General features: G+C 39.1%; 1 long non-coding RNA gene across 3 annotated transcripts in view; it reads left to right on the top strand.

Moving 5' to 3' along the window:
• The window catches only part of LOC106496492 (uncharacterized), a 287,771-nt gene that overhangs the window by 34,263 nt on the left and 240,341 nt on the right, over positions 1-13,167 (top strand). For 2 of the 3 annotated variants that reach the window (XR_010885700.1, XR_010885699.1), the window contains exon 5: positions 1,288-1,374. The exons of the other annotated variant lie outside the window; for it this stretch is intronic. This is a non-coding gene — a long non-coding RNA (uncharacterized lncRNA). The remainder of the gene's footprint in view (positions 1-1,287; positions 1,375-13,167) is intronic. 3 annotated transcript variants of the gene reach the window in all.

Raw genomic sequence — 13,167 nt, 5'->3', positions numbered from 1 at the left:
GATTTACACTGGAAAACTCTGACCCTGTATGTGCTGTGCATAAGACACCCTCCCGCACCACCCTGACCACCCTTTACTGTTCCAGCAGAGATCCTAGTTTATAAATAGGGTTCAGTTTTATGCTTATAGGCAAATTTAATTGTCTTGAACTTTCAATTAATGTGATTATGGGGCTGAAGACTAATCCTGGTTACAGAAACAATGCTGGGCATGGTTTGTTATTACTTGTGGTTGAAGCTAATTGTGTTCAATAATCAGGCAGCCCTGTGTTGCTAACATCCTTTGTCAGCAAGGTGTAGGCATTGCAGCACGGGTGGAAAAAGAAAACAGACATATGGGAGATTAATTACAAGTTGAGGCTTGGTAGAGAGTTGAGTAAATGTTGATGCTCTGAAATACATGCCAACCCCTTTTTAAATGTGTCAAAAACACTGAAGCAGTGTAAGTATAAAGTTTGCAAGATACCTAGCAAGAAATTTGTAAATGGAGTGTAGGTTTCAATTCCTTATGTCCAGTTTTCTACCGGATCAGTTTCATGATTAAGCAGATGAGGCATTTATAATTTAATGAAAATGTTGTTGAAGGTGAACTTAAAATAATTTAAAACTAATGCAAGTGATGTATGCTGCGTATCAACAGAGACCAATTGAGGCTTGGTGCTAAGGACATGATAAATGCTTTATACAGTTTGTATGCAAGTGATATTAGAAGTGTTGTTATTGTCTTTCTGTTTGCTTATATTACTTTCTGTGTTTGAAATCCTGTATAGTTTAAATGGTGTGTGGGTTGTTAACCCTTGGTATGCAAAATAATGCAGGACTGTTTTCAGTCTCTTCTGTCGGTGAGTACATCTTGAGGATTCAGCAAACTGCCTTGGCAAGCTAGCTTTTTGTGCTGTCCTTAGAAGTTTGTTACCTGAATATAAATTGTTTTACCAAACTTAGGTCTTGGAAATCTTTATTAGGGAGGTTTTGTGTTCAAGTATCCTGTTATCTGTGCTAATATGTCAATATAAGGAGGAACTCTCCGTATAAAGACCAAAGACAGATGTCTTTGTTTAGTATGAACCTCTTATCTTGCTGTTTTTGGGTTTACCTACTAACAGTAGTTTGGATTGGTCACTTAAAGCTTAAGAAAAGACTGCATCATTGTTGCAGTTATTTTAAGTGTGGATTCCAACTGTCTTGTAACAAGTCCTTGTATTTGTTAAGAAGCTAAAAATGCCATTTAAATATGCTAGACTGAAACCACCTGAAAAGAATTATTGGTCCCATTTGTCTTTCCCAGAGATGCTTACAAGCAGCATGTGATGTCAGGAGCACTCGGCTATTGCCAGAAGAAGGTTCAGAAACGTGACTGAGGAGGTCATTTTATGTGAGTTATATGAAAGGTTTTTTTCCCGATTATTTTGCTAGCATGTGGGAAGTGTGCACATAGCTGGAAACAACAGGGGATTTGGTATACATCTCATTTAGCTGGTGCTATGTGGATTCTTGTGCAAGAAAAGCTTTTCCTAGCTAATGTTTATTCCTGCAATAATTATTCTTTATGATTCTGCTCAAGTGTTCATTTTACTTGAAGACTTGTTCATTTTTGGGCTACTAAGTCTCCCAGTACTGAATAGACCAAGATGCTAAAACCTTTCTTCCCAGGGCACAAATTTACCCCAAGTCTTTCTTTCATTTTTCAGCAGACTAGTCCTGATTCCTTACTCTGTGGTCTTCAAGTGTCAACTTTGAATGCTTATATAGGGTTTGTGTTTCTGGAATCTGCTAAGTTTTATTGATCTGTAACTTATGGTTGTGTTTCATCCCTGAGGTTCTACCTGGGTGCAAACTCGTAGAGTAATCAGTAAACTTGAAAAGTCATCCTAAATCTCGATTGTGTTATGAATTTTGCATTAATTGGTTAATTTTCACTAGCTATGTGCTCAGCCTATATTATTAATATGTGTAATAGGTACTTAATTTAGACTTAAGCTAAAGTAGAAGACCTTAGGAAGAAGATCAGGATCCAGATTCTGGAAGGACCTTGTCACATGGAGATTTGTGAAACCACCCAAAAGTATGACTTCCCAGGTTAACTTCACTCTTTTTGCACAATAGAAGAAGAAATTACTTACTTTTTCCTCTTAGGAGGTTATGCATTTCCATTGCGCATCATGATTTTTTTTTTTCCCTTCCAATTAATTCTTTTGCAAGAGGAGAAGATCAAATTCATAATGACAAACTATACAGAAGGAATTGTGTAAAGATGTGTAGGTGGTAGATTCAACAGCATGTGCAGTATATATACAGCAACTAAGAACTGTCAGACAGCAGTAGAAACTATTAATTGACATATAATACTTAGCACTTTAAAAACAATTTACATCTTCTAAGGACCATACTATATAAACACTAATTAATCTCTAATTAACTTATCTATATGTATTAGCCAATTAATCCCTAATTAGTTTATTTGCAGATTCTTTCACATTGGGAACTAATTTAGGTGAGACTTAAACCTCTTGGGACTGGTTCTAATCTCTCAAAGAGGTGTAAATCAGGAGGCATTATAATGGAGTCATAGAAATACATCCGTGAAAAACTGCTCCAGGGAGTGTATGAGTAAGGCTCTTCATGAGTACAGTGAAATATGATACTCTGCTGTAAGAAGCAACATCAAAATGCTCAGAATAAATCAGCCAATGTTGACAGTGATTACAGAATTTTGTTATTTTTTATGTATTTCTTCACAGTACTACACATTACTTCAAGAGTATTAGCAAGAATATAAAAAAGCAGTTAACAAGCCTGAGCTGGCAAACTTATTTTCTGCTAATGCACCTGTTATGTCTAGAGCTCTTAGACTGAGGGAAGGAGAGGGAGGGAGAACAAAATTTGCCATTTTTAACCTGGAAACTGTTTTGTCTCCATGCGTGCCACTCATGGCCGCAAATAATCTTTTGAGGATTACTTCTGACACATATTTGGCTTAATGAACCCAGATCTGAAGCTCATTTATCTTTTTAAAATGGTCAAGATAAAAGCATGTCCAGTTTTCAAAGGTGACAAAGGCACTGTATGTTGTTTACAATCTTTTTATTCCATCTCTGGAATACTGTGTGGATAAACATGAGGGATGAAATCATTTCTCCAGCATTTGAAGAGCCAGCCTCACTGTTCTGGCTGCTTCAGGGAGATGCCCATTCCCAGGGGGCCCCTACCGAGCACCTAGGACTGTCCAAGCCATCCAGAAGTGCAACCGCCAGAACGGCGGCACTGCACAGGCAGCACGGCTTTGCCCCTAGGCGGCAGGAAGCCTGTGCGGTGTGGAGCAGGAAGGAGCCCAGGTGTGGGAGGAGAAGGGAGTGAAGTAGTTGAGCTCTGGCCTCTGACGGTTTCCAGGATCGTATTGCTTCATATCCTTTCCATATAGAGCACTGCATATGAAATTTGAGTTTGGGCAAAATTGTAGTATTACCAAATTGCTGTGCAGTTTTATTTGCTATCCCATTAGGGGAGAGAAATATCTTAGCTCTTAGGAAGTTATAAAGATCCTTAAATTACTTTTACTGAATTAGTTAAATCAGCTGAAACAGCTAGACTAGTAGGTACTAAGACTGCAGGAAGTAAGCTGCTAAATGCTGACATTGGTCATGAAATTGATATTTTATTTAGATGTCCTTGCAGCATAGAGTTGTCTGAAATCATGTTTATAGTCTTCATGCAGTAGAAATATAAGAAATCATATATATTTTGGTAGGTAGTGTTCAGATTCAGTTGTAATAATTCACAGTGTTGCTTCAGGGCTTCCATATTGCTTTGGGCATAAAGCTGTATTATAAATTACAGCACATAAAGCTGAATTTGACCTACCAGTTGATGCATAATAAACTGACTTAACTCTGAATATTAACTACATATTGTGGCCTAGAGGTTTTTTGCTCTCTAAGTATAGCATTGAATTATACAAGAATCTTTCTCTTGGGTGAAACCTAAATATAAATACATTCCCAGTCTTAATACTACACAGAAAGGTACCAGTGGGAGAATATTTTCATCCTAAATATTTCTTATGGCAGAAGAAAATAATCTCTGAATTTTGCCAAGTACAGGAGGTAATTATTGAGACTTTTGAGAAAGTAAGCACCAGGAGCTGAGTAAATCTTCTTGAATTTCTGAAGGATTTTACTAGTGATCAGTATGACTAGAGTATATTCTGGTTGCAATAGTATATTATTCCTTGCTCTGTCCAGACCTGTCTGTGAACACGTGTTTTAATGGATCCTAGCTCAAGTCTAAAATTTTGCCTTAGGCTGAAGTATATGATAAACAATTTCAGCCTTGGCGAAAATCTTGAAAATAAAAAAAAATATGGTCAAACCATCTTGGAATTTAAATTCCACTCCAGCAGTTTTTGCTATGGGTCAATAATATATGTTAATACAATTCTCAATATACTTGCTTACCCACCTGTAGAACTAGAGATGTGTCTTTATAGATTGAATCAAAATATGCTCATTTATCTATTAAAATATTGCTGCAGAAAGCTGTAGAAGTTTTATAGGTTACTCCACAACTATTTAACAAAGCCACAAAGAATTATGAAAAATTGTGGGCTCCTGCAAACATTTGCTTTAAAAAAAAAACCCTCACATTATAGTAGAAGAAAATGTGTATGGACTGTATATAGCATTTTCCATGACATTCTTAAGGATTTGAATTTTTTCCCCCCCAAAAGTACAACAAAAAATGTGAGGTACAGCTATTTAACACCCTCTATGAATTGTCTCTTACATAGTCTGTTTTGGATTTTTTTTTTAAACTATTCATCAGCCTGTTCTGACTTCTAAGAATATTTTATACAACAGTATCATTTAATGTAGAGACTGCAGTGTATTTAAAGTGCTTTAGCCAACAGGGATCTGATGTCCACACTACCCAACAGTGCTTTCCACCACTAATTTGCCACTCTGAATTCTCACCTCCAAGGTGGGTAAGTGGCCGGCTCTCCCTGTCTTTTCCCTTTTGTAGTGACGCTGTTGGGACCCAGAGACCCACCCCTGCGCCTCTTCCAGCAAGAGGCACGACCTGAGCTCTGCACTGCGTTAGCTGTGAAGGCCTAGCCTCCCATTGTACCATATTGCCCTTAGTCCTCCCACCATGCCCAGACCTACCAGGTGACAGGACTTTCCCAGGAGACCTTCTTTAAGCTATCAGCTGTCCTCAAGAAAGCTGTGCAGTTGTGATAGTGTGAAGTTCAGTAACAAGATCTCCAGGATGCTGCATGGGAGATTAAGGAATCCCAGTGCATGTTTTTTTCCTTATGGCAGCGCAAAAGGAGAGAAGGTGAGCAGATGAGTGTGTTTTAGAGGGAAAAAAACCAAAGGACTACATGGCTCATTTCAAAATATTGTGAAAATATGAGAATATTCTTGAATCAACTTTTAACCAATTTAGATATTTTCTCCACAGTTTTTCTCTCTCCGTAATTTTTTACAATATTTTATCCCAGAAATATAACCTGTTGTGATATTATCTCATTTTCAACAGAGTCCTGGTGAGAAGCATATGACAAACAGCAGTACACCAAGTCATTTCCAGATACGTACTTCATCCATCATAAATATTTAAAATCCAATCATTAATCAAAACAGCTGCATACTTTCTTCAAGTGATCAGCCGCTAATAGCTTAAGAATTGTGTTTTTTTTTAAAAATGGCTTTCATATTTTCCCCCCATCTACCCCCTTCTCTCTCTTTCTCAGGAAGAATCACAGGGTAGCTTCTGTCTTCCAATATTCCTCCAACTAGCAGCCAAGTTAACTTGGCAGTTGGAACTTCTTTTTAGGAATTGCTCCTATTTGCATACCTTAGAGGCTGTATCTAGTTTTGCAACTAGCTGCTTGCCTGTGAGGAAGGATGTTATAAACAATGGCCTTTTCTGGATGAGGGACACTAGGAGAATTTTTTGTTGTACGCTCACAATTGTGTGGAACAGAAAAGCTGAAAAATAAAGCTAAGCCCAAATTCAAGAGGGAAAAAAGCCCCAAACTTCATCTTTTATTTCTAGACAGAAAATTGAAAATCTCTCTTTAAAAAAAACCCAGAACACTGCCCTATGAGAGTACATTAAACTCAGACCAGTTTGCAAGAATAAAAAGTTCTTGGCTTTGCTTTAAATTCCAGCTTGCAGTCCCTATTAATTTTAAACCTGCTTCACCTTGAAGCTTACACCTGGCAAAGTTTGAGTGGAGTTTGGCGGTGGCAGCAGGATAGAGCTGTAGCAATTTCTCATCTTGGCTGTTTCTTGCCTGGCAGGGAAGAGTGTTGGTTTGTTCTTTTATTACGTGTTGGCAGTTGCATTTTGTAAGAAAATAACAGCTGATATTTATGTGATATCTGCATATATGTAGCTTAGTACAGCCAGATTTCATCTGCTCTAAAATTTATTTAAAAATATAATTGTGAAGCTTCTTATGGTGTGGCTGCATCTACTCTTTGAGTGCTTTGGTATAGGGTTGAAACTGGCTGATATCCTGAGTGTGGGGGGAGAGAGAGAGACTGTTGCAGTGGTGTAGGATGTGTTGCCCCAACTCTGTCAATAGTAGCTAGTGTCTTCAGGTGTGGAGTACTTGAAAACCCTTGAGATGCCTGAATGAGTTGTTCCTGAAGAAGGGCACTGTGGTTGTAAGGGAGTCTAGGTTTTATCTCAGTGGTGAAAGTCAGAGCCAGACCCTCTTTGGGAGTGCGCAGCCATACAGTGATAGGTGACGGACACATATTGGAACATGGGGGCTAGATTAGATTAGGGGTTTTAGATTATGGTGGTTTTGTTTGTTTGTTTTACCATGGGGGTGATCAAATGGAACAGGTTGCTGAACAGGTTGTGGAACCTCCATCTTTGGAGATGTTCAAGACTCTACTGAACAAGTTCCAGCCCCTGAGCAACTTGACCTAATCAGACCTGCTTTGAGCAGGAGGTTGGGCTAGATGAGCTCTAGATGTCCCTTCCAACCTTTTTCTATGGAAGCTTGTTATTGAAAATGATCTTTGGGGGGGGGGGAACAGATGTGGGGATTGACATTATGGAGGGATCTTCTTATGTCTGATTGTGCAAAGACAACTGTGAATGTTTCGATTTTTCTTTTTAAACTGGAAAATTTCCACCGATTGCCACTTACTGTCCCCAGAATTAAGATCGTTTTTCTCTGTTCTACCTGTGTTATGTAACCAGTGAGAATCACATTAAAAAGCGATTACAGAGGAGGGTGCATGGTTTAATAACTGATCTGAAATTACAAGCTCATTGGAGACCCCCATTTGTCTGAGAAAAGCCAACCAAATTCCCACCTGACCACAAACCCTGATCTCATAGTTTTGGTCTTTGGGCCTAGGAGGGCACTTTCTCTCTGTAATCATGGCTTCTGTCCTTTTTGCTGTGGAATCATTGGTCTTTATTTTTGGGCTGTTCAAATCCACAGTCTGTATTCAGTCCTAAGACTCATGCAGAGTTCTTTAGTCTCTAGCCATGCAATGAAGTTAGTGAGATGCAAAGGGAGCTAACAGCTCAAGTGACCCACTTTACTACTGCCCTTATCTTCTGCCTCCTCTCCCTCCAAAAAGAGAGGAATTCAGTAAATTTCTGACACTGAGGAAGTCTATACAAATAAAGACAACTTGGAATTTGCAGGTCTTTTCCCATGTAGTGAGCAGTGTACCATGCTTCCTTTGCCATAGGTCTGTGGATGCTCCCATTTGCTCTCCTTGTGCTATTAACATGCACTGTAACTTATTAGACTTATTGGACTTCTAAATCCTGTGCAAGGTGGAAAGGTAATATGGGTGCTGTTTTCAGTGATAGTGTCATTCAGTGTCATTAAGCAATACTGCAACTTGCAGATGTTTTAAAATAATGCACTAATAAACAGATAATAGAAGGTAAATGACTCCCATTTTCCCTTTTTGTGGCTGTTTTCCTTAAAAGTATTTTGGCCATGAATGACTAGAACATTTTTTGAAAATCTGGACCCAACTGAGGAGGATTTTCAGAGACAGAAGTGGTGGCACAGATAAACACTACCTAGTTCAGCTACATAAAGCTATGTTGATGGTAGGAAAGAAATTTGATACTATCTGCCCACAGTAGAGCTAGTGAAGTGCCAAAACTTCTTCATTTGTAAACTGTCCATCTTTGGAGAATATTTCATTTTGCTCTCCTCTCTTTCTATGACTTGTACAAATAAAAGTCAGAAAGCTGCACCTGACACTAGGTAGGAGTTTCTTGTTCTTCTGTATTCAGGCTATCATGGTGACTGGGGTTTTCTGTTTTAATAATTCTCGGGTTTTGAGGGACTCTTTCTAGTATAATAAGCTCTTTGAATTGTATCATAGTCTATGTATGTACTGACCAAGTTTGAGTCTTGAGTAGTACAAGATGGTGGCCTTGTAGCAAGTCACCTCACATGGCCTGGCTGACTGAATGTACTGATCTGAGGTAGTTGGGCAAGGGAGCTGATCTAATCACTTAGTCTTGGCTTTCCAGTATTGTGTACTCTTCCAGATTTGTGGACTTCCTTTCCCTGCATAATATCCTCAGTCCCTCTTCCCCATAACCTTTCTTCAGGGTAATTAGTTGTAGCCTTTTTTGCTGTTGGTATGAGTGACCTATAACTGAATCATCTCCCCAAAGAGAACCTGCAAGCTCTGGATTTCTGGATTTACTGCCTGCTTTGGCTACTTTTTGGTATTAGATTCTCCAGGTACCACCATGTGGTCTCGATCTTAAATGAGGAGGATGTAGAGGACCCTCCACAATTTTGGGGTACCTCTTGATCAAACTCATGTAGCTTTCACAGCTGCCTGGCAGTCTCGGTAAGGTTTCCCCCTCTGCTTTGTCTTCAGATACCATATCTGCTTCATAGCTGTTTCTTTACTAAAAGCTCTGCTTTGATTTCTGAATGTTATACAGACATAAAATGAGTTGTCCCAAATTCTACCGTCTGATTCACAAAGGCTGTGGGCTCAAGGACAGTGTATCTTTGTTCACAGCACCAGCTTAGAGTGCTCCTCCTCCCTCTCTTTTGTATACTGCCTCCTCAGTGGTCCCACTTTTCTTTTGGCCAGATTATATTTAAGCCAGCTGAGTTCCTTGACTCAGTAGGCAATGTGGCTGCACAAGCACCTGTGCTGACACAAATGAGAGAGGAGGAGGAACAAGCAAGAAGGGGAATGTGCAGTAAATGCAAGGAAACACTGTCGCCAGGGAGAGCTGTCACCAATGGCTACCTATCGTGAACTATGGCCTAAACGCCTGTCTTCTGGCAGCAATTTTAGCCCTGCTTAGGAATCATCAACTTGAAATCTCAGATTTAGGCTCAGCAAGCAGCAGTTGCTTCTTAGGATGACAATACAAATTCTCCTTCCTCTGTTTTTAATTTTCACATGCTGTTTTTATAGAGGTAGTGAATATGGCTCCATACTGCACTCACTTGTACAGATGTGAATAAAGTCCACCCACTAAGGATGGGAAGAAATCGGAGAAGAAATCATATAATTGCAGCATGAAAAAGGTTACTCGCCAGTTGCTTAGTGGTGTTGGCCTGCTTGCTCACTCCTAGCCTGAGACAAAAGTGAGCAATTAATCTTATTTTTCAGCCTGAAATTAGGCTGTTGCAGGCTGTGCTGCACACCAACAACGCATAATTTCAGTTACTGTGGCTTAACTGATGTTTGGTTAACTATTGGTCTGTGCAAATGAGATGATGTGTCATAGTCCTAAATCAGTGCAAGAGAGTCCGTTTTATGAGGGAGGGAGCTGTGTCCTGGCAGAATCATGTTATATCAATAGCAGGACCAAAGGCCAGCTGCAATTCAGTTGTTACAACTTCGCACTCCTGAACTCTGACGGTTCTAGCAACTGGTCACTCCCAAGTCTGAAAACATCAGTAAATTAAGGAATTAAAAGGGGAGTAAGAGGGTGTCTTTGCTTGATTTGCAGGAGGTGACCAATCTGTGTACGGAACGAAAGTTACTCTGACAAATCAGAGATAAGATCACACAATAAATGCAGACTGTGCAGATTTGTAATTTTGCTTGTTTGGCTTTCTTTAGAGGAAAAGCTAGACCTTTTGGGTCAGATCTTAAATTGAGAGAAATTGCCATTTTAAAGCAATAGTAGCAGACTAAGAAAACAGGAAATTAGTGTGACTCTATAAAACTGATATACTACATGGTACTCCAACCAGCATGATTTTATAGTACCCAGCACAGTGGGGCACTGTTTCTATTATGGCCTTTGAGTAATACTCTCATGCAAACAATGCTAGCAGTTCATTTTTCAGAATTGGGGTGCTGGCACAGAATTCTAACAACTTATGTTTACTAGCTGAGGTTCTGTCCTATGTTTTCTGGTCAACTTAGTCCTTCACTTCACAAAGAGTCATCCTATCTCCTATGAATGAAGATTTCTAATTCATGTCCCCTGCTTCCCTGAGACTAAAAATTCTTCAGAGTTTGGAAACATGCTTGGGATATTTCTTTTAAAATATTCTCACTGCCTTTCAAGGCAAGATCATGCAATTTTAAAAGACTTTGCCAAGTTGCAGACTTTAAAAGCTTGAAATTATCTACAGTGGCATGAAATACAGAACCAGAAATTAATTCAAGCAAAGTTGCACACGTTTGCCAAAAAAGAAGTACTAGGCATTAGCTCTTCCTTACTTCATGTGGTACTGAAGTCTCAGGAACTTCTCATTTGTAAATCTATCAACAGCTATATTCCCATATATTAAATATATCAATCTCTGTTTTCATTTCCAGAGTATCCAAAGCAAGTTACCATGAGACATTTTGCATATATATGTCCTAGAGCTCCACTCTATCTAAACTCGTCCTTCACCTAGAGAAATAATAAAGGGGATTGGGGGGAGGGGAGAGGACACAGCACAACAGTGGTATTTCTGGGAAAATTGAGTGGAATCCCAGGCTAATCCTCTGTCCACTAGATGGCACAGCCCTATACTTTGGAATATGAGATTTGTAAAAAGTAGCATGTTAGCCTCTTTGTTAAAAGGCTTTTCTGCCGGTGTTGGTGCAACTGTGAAGTGAAAGATCTGATTATATATAACTGGCATGTTGTTTTTAGGCCCAAGAGAACAGTTTTAATGCTTTGGGGAAAAGGGTGGAGTCTACCAATGCTGGTACAAAATAGCTGATAGCTCTAACCTCTCTGCTCCCAGTGAACACTCACTGCCTGAATACCATTTCCACTGATGTTCCTATATTGAGCTGAAGATGTAGAGTGGGAAAAAAACTATCAGAAATGGAATAAAGGAAAGCCTGGTATTGGAAGGAAATCAAATGAGGTTCATACAGCCATTTCTGTGACAAAAACGTAAGCTAAAGCTGGTCCAAGCATCATCCAATCCAGTTTAGGTACCAATGTATGCAGGTTTTTCTAAAGAGACAGCAATGGATGGCCCTGGTGCTCTAAACATGCTGGAATGTAGATGACTGAGATTTCAAATAATTACAGGTTAACTGGTTCTTATATTAAAATGATTTGGCAAAGATGCATGGGTAGCATAGCATGTCTCCTGACCCATTCCTGCTTGACTCATGGTGTTGTGGCTGATAGTCTCAATGCTGGAAGTCAAGGAATTACCTGCTAGTAATGACTGTTTTGCCAGCTGTAGGCCAACTCTGAACTTCACACCAACAGAAAATGTTACGGGGGAAAGCAGTGGTGACAAAACTGAGCATGCTCATGATGTCTAGACCCTCCAGTCAGTCTAGTTGACAGCTGGCTGTGGGACAGAGCTTCTACTAGTGGAATTATTGGCTAATCTTCTCCATGCTATGAGCAGAGAGTTTTTTGTGCCGTTTTAATTGTATCTCTCAACTGTCTTGGATGCAGCTGCCAGTACACTGCTTTGGAAAAGGCCATGGGCCCTAGCAATGAAAGATGGACCATATGGAAGTGGTTTGGCTTGTTGTAATGTAATTCAGGTCTAGGGTTAAATTATAGACACTAGGTTTGAAGTACGCAAACCACCTCTTGTGAGACACTCCATATGCTGTCAGGGATGTCTTTTGCTTTTCATGAGATAGGCAAAGTATTGGTTTTCTTCATATCTCTAGGTAAGCCGTTTGGGTAATTATGTAGCTACAAAAATGTGTGTTAAGTTGAATTTGCTTTAGAGGTACCACAGATAAGCAGCTCAGCAAATGGGTTTTCACTGTGATTAAACAATGTTTGGAGGGAAGAGAGATGCTGAAAACAGCACACATACTGTTGAAGCTGTGCTGTTAATGGTAAATGTAAAAGACTGTCATCCTGCAGGCTCATTAGGACACTAAATGTAAGGAAAAATATTTCATTCTGAAGGCATTGAAATCAGAAGTTGCCATATTTATTTTACAATTTATTCTGCGATATTGTCTCCTTATTCACAAGTTTCTTGCATGGAATTTTTGTGATGTGAATGTAAATATTTCTTTTAAAAGACATACTGTGATTCAGAAAACCAACTTGTCTACATAGGAAAAAATTTGATCTCGTGAATTATCTCCCCAGCTGTTTAAATTGAGAACTTGCACTTCTGGACTTTAAGAATACAAATTAAATATGGGATTCAAGGCTAGGAAGGATATTAGATACATTACATGCCTAATTAAAAAATAATAGTGACAAATTCAAAAAAGAAAATTGGTTGATATTGATGGGACTTTCCTTGTAGGAAGGAAATTATCTTTTCCTTTTAAATGCACAGCATGATTTCAAACCTGTAAGCCAGACTGCTGAAATACAAATTTAGATGCACAGACTTTGACAGAGATGACAGATTTTCACATCTGGAAAACTGGATAATAACAACAATTCAGTTCTTGTAGAAGGATGAAAATTATGTTTTCAACTCTGATGCATGGCATGAGCTCTAGATGAGCAGATACAAATTTCAGTTTATACGAGTTGACAATTTAGAAAAAAAAGTGAAAAGAAGAAATAATAGCTTGGAGAAACTGCGTTTTGGTGAGTTCTAAATGAATTCATATGACACGTCTGTATTTTTTCCCATGCTGCTTGCAATGTAGATCTCATGTAGCAGAGCAAGTGATAAAGTGCCATCTGACTGAACTCCTCATGTTTTTGAGTCTATCAGGCAGTAGATTATCCAATTTGT

Source organism: Apteryx mantelli, chromosome 15 (assembly GCF_036417845.1).
Source record: "Apteryx mantelli isolate bAptMan1 chromosome 15, bAptMan1.hap1, whole genome shotgun sequence".
Lineage (NCBI taxonomy): Eukaryota > Metazoa > Chordata > Aves > Apterygiformes > Apterygidae > Apteryx > Apteryx mantelli.
This window is presented reverse-complemented; position numbering and strand designations above follow the sequence as displayed.